Source organism: Rhinolophus sinicus, linkage group LG07 (assembly GCF_036562045.2).
Source record: "Rhinolophus sinicus isolate RSC01 linkage group LG07, ASM3656204v1, whole genome shotgun sequence".
Classification (NCBI taxonomy): Eukaryota; Metazoa; Chordata; class Mammalia; order Chiroptera; family Rhinolophidae; genus Rhinolophus; species Rhinolophus sinicus.
The window spans coordinates 27,424,883-27,440,180 of record NC_133757.1 but is presented as its reverse complement, the minus strand read 5'-3'; the positions used below and the strand labels follow the sequence as shown (position 1 = coordinate 27,440,180).

The 15,298-nt window shown below is 47.8% G+C and overlaps 1 protein-coding gene across 47 annotated transcripts in view; it reads right to left on the bottom strand.

Moving 5' to 3' along the window:
- SORBS1 (sorbin and SH3 domain containing 1) overlaps positions 1–15,298 on the bottom strand; it is a 221,021-nt gene that overhangs the window by 190,160 nt on the left and 15,563 nt on the right. The window contains exon 1 of one of the 47 annotated variants that reach the window (XM_074339328.1): positions 4,414–4,561. The exons of the other annotated variants lie outside the window; for them this stretch is intronic. The gene's annotated coding sequence lies outside the window, so the exon portion shown is untranslated. Of the gene's footprint in view, positions 1–4,413; positions 4,562–15,298 lie in introns of those variants that run through there. 47 annotated transcript variants of the gene reach the window in all.

Genomic DNA, 15,298 nt, shown 5'->3' with positions numbered 1-15,298 from the left:
ACAAGGTAGAGAAACGTTACTGACAGCACGACAGTGTTCAATTCTCAGCCACACCCTGTCCAATGCCTTAACAATGACTTGACTAAAGGTAGACACAGGAAACAGGCTCATCGAACCCCGAGCCGGCACCAAGCTGGGAAGAGGAGCTAATGCTATAGGTGACAGAATCAAGATTCAAATGATCCAACAGCCTAGCATTCTGGGCCAAACACAAAGCCGGTTATACAAGTACAGGCTGGGGGCAGTTCTAAACTTCCTCGAGTCCGTGAGACCTGCCCTGGCAACCATTCACGTGAAACAGAGCTGGGTGCTGTCACTGACCAAGGGTTCATCAGAGCCCACGGTGCCAAGAGTAATGCAATCTTAAATGGCATCAAAAGGAGGACAGTGTCCAAGTCACAGAAAAACGGTATTACCCCCGCTGTACCGTACCATGGTCAGGCCACAAGTAAAGGTTTCAGCTCAAGAAGTGGAGGTTTTCACCACACTTTTAAAAATAAATTTCTTTAATAGGTTACAATCACATGATTTAAAAGGCGCCCGGTGGTTTATTGTGCAAAATCCCTATTCCACCATTTCCTCGGAGGCAAACATTACCCATTGCTTTTGTACCTTCCGTAGGTACCGTATGTATATACAGGCAAATCAACATATATTGTCCTCTACTGTTTTTGCACAAATGATGGCACACCATATATGTACTTCCACACTCTTTTCCATATGCTTTTCACTTAAAAAAGTAGATCCTACAGACCCCTACACCAGTACCTGAAGAACAGCCTCACTGTTTTTTGTGGCTGCACAGGAGTCAATTGCATGAAGACGCTATATTGGTGAACATTTAGGTTATTCCAGTCTTTTGCTACCACAAACAATGTTGTAAGGAATAAACATACATCACTTCTCACCTATGCAGGTATAGCTGTAGGACAAATTCCAAGAATTGGAATTACAAGGATAAAAAGCAGGTGCATTTCTAATTTTGATGGATATTGTCAAATAGGACACTGCCTTTTAAAGACAGTCATGGAGTTTCCCAAAAGACGGGGCAGGAAGAGCCTGGTGTGGGGGATAAACAGGGCTGGGAGGAGAGATGAGTAGTACCAGCTTCAAGTCCCCACGGCTACCACAGTACGTTCAGTCTGCCTTCACTTACCACCTGCCGGACACGTCCTCGGAGACTTATATACAGCATCCCACTTGACTGTTATGACACCCCTGAGGGATAGGAATTTTTATCCTCATTATGCAGATAAGGAAACTGAGGCCAGAGTCCTCTTGCCAAAATCCACAGAACTGATAAGGGGCAGAGCTGGGACTCAAACCAAACTGGTAACGCTACCATCTGAGCTCCTCACCATCACAAGTCTGGGCCCCGCCAGCCCTGGCTGCACGGGAAAATCACCTGGGAGGTTTCTGTGCAAGCTCTACCCTCAGATTCTGATCTGACTTGTCAGGGCACAGCAGGCACAGGTTTAAAAGCACCCCTTCTCAGGTGACCCCAATGTGCAGCCAAGGCTGAAGACTATTGCTCTAGTTTGCAGAAGTAATTCTCCAACTAAGGAAGGCATCTCACCTGGAGCCCTTGGAAACCAATTTGCAGGTCCCACCCCCTGAGCTCCAGAATCAGCAGGTCTTGGGTGGTGCTCGGGAATTTGCATTTCTAGCAAGTTCCCAGGTGATGCTGCTGGCCTGGGATGCACACTTTGAGAACTACTGCTCCAAAAGCAAGAGTTAGTACCAATCTCAGTAATATATAGCAATTGACATTGCACAAGGTAAATCACCCTCAATGAACTTTCACTGCTTTGGAAGGTCCAATGGGATAATGTCCTCTGTAAAACGAAGTGAAAACAGATACTCAAGTGTCTTAGCCAAGTTCACACAGTTTGCAAATGGTACAAAACCTTCATTTATTTATTTATTTATTTATTTCCTTCCTTCCTTCCTTCCTTCCTTCCTTCCTTCCTTCCTTCCTTCCTTCCTTCTTTAATTTCTTTGGCTTGTACTCAGGTTTTCTACATCTAGTTCAATGCCCTTCCACTATACTAACACCAGACTCTAAGTTCCAGGAGACAGGAAGCTTGTCTGTCTTGTTTTCTCTTATTCCCCCTGAACCTAAAACACAGCTGGTGCTCAACTTGCTTGCTTGAATGAATGAATGAATGAATGAATGAATGAATGAATGAATGAACGAACGAATGAATCATGGTGTGTAAAGATAGTGAGACACGGGTCCTAAAGAATAAAATTGTAAGACAGGTTGATTATAGCTCATATTAAAGAATTCAAATAATTAGAAGCATTCACAAATAAAATGAACTGCCTCAGTGAACAGTGAGCTCCCTCTTCTTGGAGAGACAACAGCAAAAGCCAAACACCCAGTGACAGCCAAGTGACAAATGTCACAAAGCAACCATACACTCCAAGGTGACCTCCATTACCTCTAACAGCTTTTGCAAAGATAAATTTTCATTCCTGCATATGCCAGTAGAGAGGCGGTGCTCTACAAATCCTTCTAGATTATTGGTCCACTAGCCTTCCAACAGCTTCACTCTGTATACTTAGACTCATTATTTCGCTCCTGTGTCTCAGTTCCCCTGGACATAAAATGAAGAGGTTTGTTAATCAATCTCTGGGAATTATCTATCAAAATGATTGGCAAATTATAAACAACTAACAGATGTGCCAATACACTTAAAATGCAGGCAACGTCTGTCTTTCCTCTTTGTCATTCTGCACTGCAACTAATCTTGCATCTAATTGATATCTCCATGAAAACTAAACTTAAGGAAGAACCAAGGGCAAATTCAAATGCACACTGATCAGCCCTTTGAATTCCATGCCTTCACCAGTTTCATTACTGGTCTATCATTTTTGTTTTTAAATCCATGCTTCCAGCAGCCACACCGTGGGCACCCACTGTGGGTAAAGAACACTGCATAACCCTTGAGAAATACAGGGAGGGATCACACCCAGCTCTGCCTTCTCAGTGCATACCTGTATCCACCACTTTTATCATTTAAAGGCAGTTTTGGATTTCTCCCACCTGAGTAATGGCAAAGGGCTCAACAGTATTTACTAGTGTAGAATTCTGTGTTGACAGATTGATTGCAACAAGGAAACCCACAACACAGAATAACAGAACCAGAAGTGAGCCAAGATCCAGAGAAAAGTTCTGAATTTTTAAGATCTAGGATACTCGGAGCCAAGGTTTCACCTTTACGAGAGGCCAGAATTCAGTGCCCTTGCCTCAGACCATATCACCTAAATGACATGAAGGGGTCAAGCTGAGAGGGGTTCTTTAGGCAACAGCTTCTCAAAGTCAGCAGCATTGTGGAAGCTTAGGGACTGCTTGGAGATTTCTACAGGGAAAGGAGAAGAAACTGGGGCAGACTCCCAGGCAGCTGTATAAAGCCCTTACTTACTTACTTTGAACATTTAAAACTGTGTTTTCAGACACAATACCAAAGCACGAGAACACACGCAGCAGCTACAAAAACACTGTGAACTTGCCTTCATAACCTCACAAAGGATCCGAGGGGAACCAAAATGGAGACGTCAAAGAGAAGATGAAACCTGCAGCTCCACGTCAGAACACAGGAGGCCGAGGGAGAAGGACCCAGGACAGGGAAGCCAGTCAGACACTCCAAAGCCCAAGCTGAAAAGCTGAGATGGGTGTTTGTCGTAACGATTCAGCTCCTCAGCAGAGCCTGACAGCCACGTTCAGGTGCATGTTAACAAGGCTTTTCTTCAAAACCCGCCTGCAGAACAGCTCACAAGCACACGCGGTCAAGAGTCAGAAGGCCTGGACTGCGGAGCAGTGTGCTGAAGGCATCATTGCAAGCATAAAGCATCAAGAAAGCTACCATTTTATACGTCCAGTTCCTGTGGACATATCTAGGGCTGAAGAATAAAGGGCTGAAAGGATTAGAGTTTGAAACCACGTAGGCCAGGCGTCCCAAAACTCTAAGATGTAGGGATCATGTGGGGTGCCCATGAAATGCAGAATCCCAGGCCCACTCCCAAGCATCTGGCTGTATGAATGGGGAGGTGCCACCCCACAAGGACGCCGTAGCCCATGCCATTCTGAGGCAGGTGGTTCCTACACTGCTGTTTGAGAAACACTGACCTGGCCAACAGCCTCTTTTTTTTCGTAAGTGAGAAAAAGGAAGCCCAGAGATGAAGTGCCTGGCCCACTCCAACTACCTGAGCCCGGGGCTGGCTCCACAAAGAAGAAATCTGTAAGTAAGAATAGATGCCTCAGAGTATAATTGAACTTGCTGAAGGGCATGGCCAACCCTGAGGGGAGCAGACAGCCAGCCAGCTTCTTAAACAGAGCTTCTCAGCAAGGAAAGAACCTGCAAAGAAAGACACTTCCTGGGAGGAGACTGAAAAAGTGAATACCAATACCTGAGTTAAGCAGGGCCCCTATGTTGCCACAGCATTCTCTCCACGCTCCAATCGCACTGTCACCTGCACTGTCATTTCCTATTCACTCCTGGCTGTGAGCACCTGCAGGCCGGGCACTGAGTCCCATCCATCTCTGCATCACTGACAGCACACAGCAGGCTTTCATGAACTTTTTGTATTGTCACATGAGCTATTACCACCCTTTGCCTAGAATCCCTTCCAAGAGGCTGGTCCACCTGGCACATTTCTCTCCCAGCCTTCCAGCCCCAGCTCAGGTGTCACCTCCTGCCCTTCCTCCACCAAACACAATCAAGTGTTCCCTCCCACCTCTCCCAGAGGATCCTGTACATACCTGTTAGCACTTATCACGCAGTTTTGTAATGGCTGTGTTTACCTGTGAGACGCCTTGAAGGCAATGATGTTGGTCTGTGAAACCTCAGTGCCAAGCGCAGCTTGCCATGCAGAAGATGCTCAACACATGTTTAGAAGGTGCCCGATAAATGGGAGGGGGGAGGAAGGATGGGAGAGAGACACTCATTTTAAATATCTTGTTACAGACTTAAAACTCTACAAAGTTGCACATATGCTTCGCTGGGGGTTAAAAATCCCTATTATTTCTTCTGTTCATATTTGAAATGTCACGTCACTGGCTCTCCAGAGCCACATGATCAGAGAGGTGGGTTGGCTGCCATTGGAAAGGGCCGCACCTGTCGATGCCCCTCCTCCACACACACGCTTGTCCACCATCAACATACATCTTCAGCTCCCGCCTCCCAGCTGATCTAGAGCTTCCTGAGCCCCTGGGTTCCTCCCACAGCGGCCGTGTCCTGTACCTTCCGTACTGAGCAAGGGGCACGTATCTTTGCCCACTTTGCACTCTGGTTATCTCCACCTGCACGTCTGTGGACAACACTCCCCAGGCATAGGCCAGGCAATGTGCCAAGGGAGGGACTCCAAATGTCTAGCGCTAAAAGAGGGCTTTTCAGACAAAGCTGATTTCTCCTTGAGATGAGGTAGAAGCCAGACATCTGCCCTCCGCTAGCTCTGATGCGCCCCTGCCCTCTAGGCAACTAACTGGTAGAGCTGCACTAAGTTTAAAATTTTGGGGTGTCAACTCTGTGGCTTCCACTGACACTCTCTTGCCTTTGCAAAGCCCTTAACAGCTGGCAAGGCTTACTCCACCATTTACCTCTCTGCTCCCTCTGCCCACAGAGCTGCCAGCCAGCACCCCATTTACATGTCTTGAAAGCAGAACTGGGGAACAGGCAAGGTGTTCAGACTCTCTACCTCGCACTCCTTATTGTGGCCTCACTGTCCACCATTTATCCATTGTCTCCCGATCCCAGGCTGCTTTTCTGACCCTCTCAATCATGGCCTTCCATTTTCAAGTCCAACACACTTGTAGGCTTTTTTGAGAGTTTTTTTCTATGTGCATTTTAGCTGCTACGTAACAAACCAGATTTCCTGTTTCTTTCTTGTGTTTATTATGCTCAGGATATTTTTTTCCTAGTGCCCTAGGAATTATTCCCATAGGAAACATTCAGCTCCTCTGGAACGCTTTTGACACTAAAACCCTCTTCCCTCAGAACCTTCCTTTGAGGGCATAACAAGGCTGGCAGCTGCTGATAAGCCACAGCGTGGAGTAGGGAAGCGGCACCAACTTTTGAGCCAGCCGTCCTGGCTGCACCACCGACAAGCTGTGCAACCCACCACTGTCAGCTTCCCCTTCCTGGGCCTCAATTTCCCCACCCACAAAATAGGAATAATAAAACCTAAGGTCAGAGGTTGTTGCCAGGGTTTCAGATAATGTCTGCTATACCTAGCACAGGGGCTGAAGTGGGTAGCCCCTAACATTTGAGCTGGTATCATTATTTCAGCTGCTGTCAGGCACAGCCAGTGTGGAGGTGGGGGCAGCACACCATATACTTTTTCTCACGCCTGGAGAATTCTTTCCATAGGAAACACTCAGGAAGGCCTCCTGCCATGAATAACCACACTCATGCAGGAGAAATCAGAAACGAAGGGGGCTGCTTTGACACCAGGAAGGCAAAAAAAAAGGGTGATTATTCTCCTAGGGCTAAAAAGCCTCTCAAAACACCCAGTTCCCTCACTCCCAACCCCCACAACCTACGGGCGTGTTATCTAAGACAAGGACTGCAGCTCAATGAGTCTCATTTCCTCATCTGCACAACAGAGATAACCTTACGAACAGCCCCGACTGTTCAGGATGACGCGAGGCAATGTTTCTTGGCGTGTGGTCTGCAAACCACCTGCACACTGGGCTCTGGTGGTTGCCCTTCAGTCCCTAGTCCCTGTTCCTTCCTTCCTAACAGAGCCTCCATTTTATTCGGGCACCCAACCCTCTCCAAATGGCTCCAGAAGTGCAAGCACCTTCAGTGACTGGCTCCAAGATGGACATGTGATCCAGCTCCAGATAAGGAGGCATCATGGGAGAATGCCTCAAGTAGCTTCCTGGCTCGTGAGACAGAGAGCCAAAAATCAATCTATATCCTCCTTCCTCTGGATGTCACTGTGTCCGACTAAGGTGTTTAGAAACGCTGCAGCCATCTTACTCCCAGCCTGCAGATCAAACTACCACAAAGATGCCAGAGACGGGAAGAACCTGGGGCCTTGGTGACATCCCTGAGCCACTGAAAGAATCAACCCTGAAGCCCACCCTACCTCAGGGTTCAGAACTGCCCCCCCTGCACAACTGCAGGAGACAGAGGCACGAGTCACACTGCAGTCCACGTAAGGGTGGGTCTTGGAGTTGTACAGTGCACCACTCCTATTTGAGAGACAATGATTTGCCCTGTTAGCCAATCTAAGTTGGAGTTTGTGGCTTGCAGCTGAAAATATCTGGATATAACCTGCACAACCTACAGAACTTGTTAAAAATACAGATTCTTGGGTCCCCCCCCCAAGGAGTAATATGCATTTTTAACAAGCACCCCAAGTGAGTGTGATGCTCCCCAAAGTAAAGACATTCAGTACAGGGCCAGGCACATAGTCAACACCAAGCATCAGTCCAAAATGGACTTACCAGAGAAACATTCCACCTTCCTGTTTCCTGTGAAAAGCTACTGCAGAAGAGATGAGGGGACTGCAAGTTGTCAAACAAATCTCACCTCTTCCCGCAAAAGGCTGCTCTGCACAGTTGTAGGAAAACATCTGCTAACATTCGGCCAAAACCCTCTTCTGTGACAACCCAACTCTATTCATTTCCTCAGCAGCGACAGCTAGAGTCATTACCTGGAACTTCTTTCAGTGCCGACCACAGCACACAGCAGAGTGGCTCACGGACACACGTCTGGCCATCCCGGCTCTCCCAGTGGCCCTTTCAACTTTATTAAAAGGTCATTTTCCTGGCCTGGCTATTTCTTATCCTGGACTGATCACCTCCTCTGGCACCAGGAAACTGCAAGGGAAGCTGGATTTATTAGAAGAAGATAAAAGAAGGAGCTGGCTGAGCCACCAGGCTGATTCCTGAAATCATTGTTTTTGAAATGTCAGACGTACAGTGTCTTGAGGGGTCATAACACACCCCTCTCATTCCAAGGAGAAACCAAGACCAAAGAAGAGAGGGACTTGAGGTTCCCCTTCATGAAGCTCTTTCTTTTCAGCATTACTCAGAGTTAGGGGGTTTCTTACCATGGCGGTGGTAATGGATGGAGAGGGGGCAGAGACTGCTTAGCATGGGAAGAAAAGACTGAAGGGAGGGGCAGGCACTAATTTAGAGGGGCCTTTGCAGGATACCAGCTGCCTAGATGAACTACTGCCCATTCGCTCATCTGTCTCTCTGTCTCATACAGCAAGGGGCTCTCCTGTTCATCTTGCTCATCTCTACATCCTAGCACCTGTGGAATGCTGGCTGCGCTCAGTGAACGGAGGAAGAACTCAGGAATGCTAGTTGATTGAATGGATAAATGGATGAATGAATGGATGATGGATGGATGGGGATGGCAAAGAATTCCAGCCATGGAATCAGGAAAGGCTTCCTGAAGGGCTGAGGCATCTAAGCTGGATCTTGAAGCATTTAGACAAGTAGAGAAGAAGGGAGGATCCACTTCATGCAAAGTGCCTAGTACCACCTTAGGCAGAAAGCTGGTGCTTAATAAATGTTTCCTGGATGAGTTTACTACTGAACGGGCTTTCCTAAGTGAAGGAAGCTGGATTCATTTCCCACAGCCTTTTGTTTCTCCCTAGGTAAACAGAAGCCACTCCTAAACAGCAATTAAATTGATAAACCAAGGGAAAGGCAACTGCCTACCAGTCTCTACAAACACTCCTATACAAAGATAGTTTAGCAGAACGAGGACACTCCATTTCTACCGACATGGAGTTTTCCAGGCTACACTGTGAAGTGACATACATGTGGTTCAGAAATCAAAATACCGTATGCATGCATGTCAAAGCCATGTATGTCATCCCCCTTGCGTGCGTATCTGCACATAGAAATATTGGTAGGATACATAAGGAACTAATAAAAGTGCTTAGCAATCTGTAGGGGAATGAAGCATTTACCACCCAAACTGAGACACTTTTGAGAATGAAAGTGGGTGTTACTGATCACTCACTGGCATGAAGAACATAAAGTAGGGCTGCTGTGGGCAAACTGGAGTGTATGTTCAGCCCTTCTAACGGGGATTAGGCTGGGAGAAGGAGGGAAATGGATCTCACAGGCGTGAGAATCAAAATTTTCAATGCATACATTTTTATAGTGTATTGATTTCTGAACCATGTGTATAGATCAACTATTTTAAAGTGTAATAATCTTTTTACTAGGAAGAAAAAGCCAAAGAATTTAGCCTTCCAACTCTCTTGGACAAAGGAAGCTCATTTGGGGGTACCACTAGACAGCCACCCTGAAGAGCACCCCTAGATGTTAAATGCAGTCACTGTTCACAGCACAGCTCTTCTGCAGCACGCAAGGAAAGCGCCCTGAGAGGAGAGCTGTACATGGCCTAAAAAGGCTTTGACTCCGTGCGGGGCCAGCTGAGACGGGGAACATTGGGGGAATATAAACAGTGTGACAGACAGAAAGCAGTTCAGGTTTTACACAATCATGGCAACAAAGTGAGATTGATTCAGGACTGAATTAAGCTCTTTATATTGTTTCTACTTAAAAAGGAAATGTATTGACTACAGTCCTCCTCACAGATTTATCTTTCCTGACATCAAGCACATTCATAACCTATTTTACATTCCAAGGAACAATGCTGGGGTTTAGGAAAGTGAATGCCAGCGTGTTTCACCAGAACATTTTGGAGGCTGGGGAGAAGCTCCTCTGACTTTTAATTGCACAGGAAACAGGCACAATGTATTTTTTTTTTCTTATCAGTCATAACTCAAGTTAGAAAAACCCTTATCCAGGATGCCTGAACTTTACGACGGGTCTGTCTTTGGAAGCGCTGCTTGGAGCCCCTTAAAGACCATGCGTGCTCTCACTTTGGCCTTTAGTTTCTTTTGTAACCATCTCCTCCTTTCACAAGTCACTACAACTTCTCGGGCTCAGACCTAAATTAATGGGACTAGAAGATGTCTCATCTCCTGCCTCCAGGTTCCATCAAGCACTGCAGGAACCAACCTTTCCAAAGTCAGCTTGATGTGTCCCACTGCAAACCCCTCAGGGCCTCCACAGAGCCTATAGGATTGCAGGACCGTGTAATTTATCATCCAAACTGGGACACTTGAGAGTGAAAGGGGGCACTATTAATAATCACACTGGGACAACGGGCAAAGCCACTCTGGGAAACTGGAATGTGAGGTCATCCTACCGTAGGATAAATCTAGTCCCTTTAACATAAGCTTGAATTCAAGACTCTCCACCATTTGGCCCCAAATTACCTTTCCAGACTCCTGGCACCCTTACTCCATACCACATGGTCCTATTCCAATTGGGCCCTCAGTTTCCCAGCATGCCTTGGGTTTCACCATCTCTGTGTATTTGCTCATGCCATTTCCTCCCCCTGCCTCCACCCCACCCCATCCCTGGCTAATCTGTAATGTGCCCCTCCCCGATCTGTGTAGGTCTAACTCCTTCCCTTCCTTCAAAACCCAACTCAAATGGTACCATTCTTTACTGCATTCATTTAGCAAATCTTTACTGACTGCTCATTATGTGTTAGGCATATTGTGAAGAAGACTGAAAAACTTCCACCTCTAATGGAACTTTAATTCGTATGTGTGTGAGTGTGTCTGTGTGTGTGTGTGTAACTGTGATAACTGGTACCACGGATGGACACAGGATGATACACTGGAGAGTCTACTGTTACGGTTTTGTACAGACATGCCTACCACCCACAAGGCTGAGCTCCTTGGAGGCAAAGCCCAAGAGACCCATCTTCCAGCCCGGCTAAACCCATCACACCCTTGGATATAGCAGGCACTCAACAAACATTTGCTGAGTAAAGAATTAATATGAAAAAATTTACTTATTTAGTCTGAAGACAGTTTCCTAACAACGAATTCTGAGTTCGCTATGAATCTGCACAGGATCAACGGGGAACCTGAATTTCCACTAACCTTAGAGAAACACACCAGGTCCTACAGCTGTGACTCTCATTCAACACTGATGCTGGAAGGGAACTGAAGTCACCTGATTCAATGCTATGTTGCTTCTCCAGAGGTTAAGTGACTCACTTACCCAAGGTTACATAGCTAGTTAGTGACTGAGCCACTGGAGAGGTCAGAGGGGACACAGGAAAGACTGACAATTTAATAACTGGATAAATGACCAAAGGAGTCACTGGAGCGGAGGGCATCTGGAGGAGGGGGGAGGTGACCCTAGAAGCTGGAATGTCCAGAGAGCTTTGTGAAGGAGGTCTCGAGGTAGGGCCCAGGAGATGCAAAGGAAATGAGGGATCATTTCCGATGGGCAGAAAGGCACTACAGTAGGAACCTTAACAAGGGAGGGCGAGCTTAAAACCAGGTTACAAAGGGAGGACTGCTGACGAGGCAAAAAAACCTTACCTGGTGATGCACACCATTCAAGAGAAGGGCTCAGACACCTTTTCTGTGTCTGACCTGAGAGAGGGGCTGAAATAAGACCAGATGGGGGTAAAGCAGTGAACGCTTTCCTCCAGACTGCCAAGCAGCGTCCTCTCAGGAGAAGGGGCTGCTAGATCTGACCTACTTGACCACTGGCAAAGCTCAGACAAAGCTGCTCGGAGAAGCTCAAGTAAAGGCCAAGGCCCTGGGGTTTCCCCAAGTTCATTTGACTTTCTGCCCTAAGTGGCATGGGGCCGACTAAAGTTAAACAGTAACTAGTAAGAGAGGAGTTTGGCAAGCGGCATAGTTGTATCCCAGCACATCTGCAATATGTGTGCTCCTTTCTCAGACCTTTCCCCTGGTGAGTAGTCATAGCAATCATTTAAAAAAGGTATTTTATAAAGAAAAAAAATACACACCTAACTAGATCTCAGTTCTTATTTCAGTTACAGAGAGAAACAACCGACTCAATTCTCAGCAGCCAGGACAAGCTCCCACCCACCTTTCACCTGCCGGGACTCCTGTGCAGCCCAGGTCACCCTGGCCTGTCACGCCTTCCTGGTCTCCATCCACCACTATCACCACCACATCCCCAGGACTCAGTCAGTGAGGAACCCAAACTGCAAACGTTCATTAAGGTACAGCGTGAGTCTCTGGAGCTAACGGACTACCTCAAGTTACACAGAGGTTTTCCAGATGGCCTTCCACTAGCCCTGGGCTCTAAGGTAAAAATACAACCAGGTCCCCAGAGGGCAGCGTTCCCCAACCTCAGCATATTGCCATTTCGCATTTAGGAGCACGCTGGCCTCTACCCACCAGATGCCAGTAGCAACCCCTAAACCATGACAACCAAAGATGACTCCAGACATTGTTAAATGTCCCCTATGGGTGAAATCACCCCTGGTTGAGAACCACTGCCAAAGGGGGACCTCCCTAAATGTGTCATTCCATATGTCCTCAAATGCTCAGGCACCTGCAGCTCCTAGTCCTACAAAAAGCTTAAGGGTTAAAGGCAGAGCTTTGGATCAGGTGGACCTGGGTGGGAGTCCTGGCTCTATGTCTCACTAACTCCATGACTTTAGGTAGGTCATTCAGCCTCTTTGAGCCTTAGTTCCTTCATCTGTAAAATGGGAGCAACAAATAGCCCCTACCTACCTCATAGGGAGGCCATGGCACTTACACGAAATGACACATTCCCTGGCACAGCGAGTATTCAGTATATGTTAGTGATTACTTGCAGGCCTGGAACATTCCTTTTAGCCAAGCCTAGAGTTTCGTCTTCTATTTCTGTGGCTTCTGATCTTCCCCCTCCTTCCTATGTGCTTTCCACCTGTTAAATGCCTTTGGTCTTAACCTTTGGTCTGAAGGAATCCTTCCTGCTGGTTCAAAGGCATCTGAGGTTAAAGTGAAGGAAAGAAAATACACACACACACACACACACACACACACACACACACACACACACACAGGACCTTTCAGACCCAACCCTGCCCGGACCAACTCTCCAGACAAAGGTTTCCATTGTTGTCTAAAAACAAACTTTTCCACAGGGAGGCCTTAAAAGAGCCTGAAAGTCTCCAAGTGTCCAGACTCCTCTAGTTCTCATCCCCGTTCTGCCCTTGACCATAGCATATCCCTCCCCCTCTCTGGGCCTCAGTTTCCTAATCTGTAAAATGAGGGCTGATGAGCTCTAAGTGCCCCCGTCACCATTCTCTAAGACACCGCACTGTATCGGGATGCTGCTGTATGGACAGCAGCTGGATCCACATTTCAAGTAAGTGCTTTACTGGGAATAAGGGTCATAAAGACAAATCATTCTCTTTTTTTCCTGCGTTGCCCCAAGAGCCAGCAGAATATTTGCAGAATATAGAAATGGATATTTGTTGCCATTGGAGGCAGAAACCTAAGTAAATGAAATCCTGCCCTATGGGACTTGGGCAAATTAGTTCATCTCCTTAATCCTGCTGCCTTCTCTGTAAAATGAGATATAAGAAGGGCAGAAACGATGTAAAGATATGAGACACAGATCACGAAAGCATGTGGCACAGAGCTGGTGTACACAGTAGGTATTCAAAACCCATGTGCCTTCCGTTCTGGACTCGCTATTTTAAATTCCGTAATGTAACTCCTTGTCATTCTCCTCTGGAAAGTCCTTCCTTCTCTCCTTTCCCAAGCTCTGTTTTCCTTTCCCAAACCTCTGTCAGGAAGCTTCTCTGCAAGGGCTCTGTTTCTAAAGGTCCAAAGCCATAAGTTTCCCAAAGATTGGCTTGGGGGGCGGTGGGGCGGGGCGGGCAGCGGGGAGAGAAGGCAGGGTAGAGAAGTTCATTAACAACCAGTCCCCTGCCCTGAGAATCTTCTTTCTGTGGATTCGGGAAGGTTAACCCCTCCCCTGCACTACCCAAGAATGGAGCACTGACCTCAACATCTGTATAGGCTTAGAGTTTATACCACCATTATGTCAGAGAGGCTCAAAACCAACCTGAAATGGGCGGGATCAATCGGGAGCGCACCCTCTCGCCCATCCCAACTCCTCACCCAACCTGGTCTCCCAGAGCCCCTCTCCCACACTCAGCTCACACTCCAGGAAGACAAGGAATAGGACTAGGCGGGTTCTTCTCTCACCTCCATGGGGCTGTCTGAGGTCTAGAGCTGTAACGACCCCATTATCTGAGATGAGCTTGAACCATAAGGCAGAGAGGCCTACTGACAAAAAATGGAGCTCGCGAGAGGAGGAAGCAATTGGCCCAAGGTCTCCCAGCCAGTTCAGAGGCAGGGCTGGGATTAGAACAGGAGTACTGGTGTCTACATACACCAAGCCTCTTTCCCACCAGGGATCCCCCTCCTGTCTCAAGTGTCGCTATTTTCCCAAGCTGGAAAGCTTGCAGTATCTCCACCTCTTCCCTTGCCTTATTTCTCTCCTTCTCTTATCACCAAGACCAGTAACCCTTCAGTGATAAAGGCCTGCAGATGGCCTGGCCAGTACCTGGTCCCCACCACCTCAGGACAAGGAGCCAAGGTGAGCTCCTCAGAAGCCCGTTCTACCCCCCAGGGCCAGATTCCTCCTTCCACATGCCTTTGTCGTGCTGCTCTCCCGCCCAACAACCTGCCATGGCTCTTCCGTCCCAGCGGAGCAAAATTCTCCTGCCCAACATGCCCAACCCCTGGGAACCAGTTTCACCCACAGCAGCCCACCTGGTTTCACCCTGCTCTCCCATGTGCCCCTTCCCCTCTCTCCTAAGTGATCTCTCAGCTCCTTCTCTGGATGTTTGCCCGTATCACACCCCTCCTTTGGCAAGTCTTCCCTTCTCCCCTCGCGCCTATCCTATTGGTCCTCCCAGGCTCCGTCCAGGGCCCCCTCCACGAGGACAGCTGCCCCGACCTGCACCGCCCACAGCCATCTGACTCCTCTGCACGTAGTCACCACCGCACAGCCTAGGGCCTAAGCCTGGTGCCCTCCTGGCCTCTGTTGTCACTGTACGGCCAGAGCTGTATGAGCTCTACCAGGTCTCCAAACTGCAACGCCCACCCAACAACCTGGCCCTGTGCCTGCCACCTCCATACTCAGCGTGGCAATCATTCCACAGTATTATCTGAGTGCCTCTACCATGACAGAAAGTTCTTGCTCTTGGAACCTTCCTTAACGTTCAAGGCACTTATTAAAGGCCACCTACTCTGTGAATCCTTCCCAAGCCCTATCGCCCCCCCCCCCCCACTCCCCCAGTCCCCAGAGTCTTCACCTCTCTACCTTGGGACCTCCTAGTTGTTTTCAAGCCCATGTCCCCCTGTGTCTTCCCTAAGATCCAGACCTTTTCTTTGCTCCCACAATATCCTATACCAAGAAGATGTTCAATGAATCGCTTTCACAGTGAACTGAAACAGAATCTGTCCAGTTCTC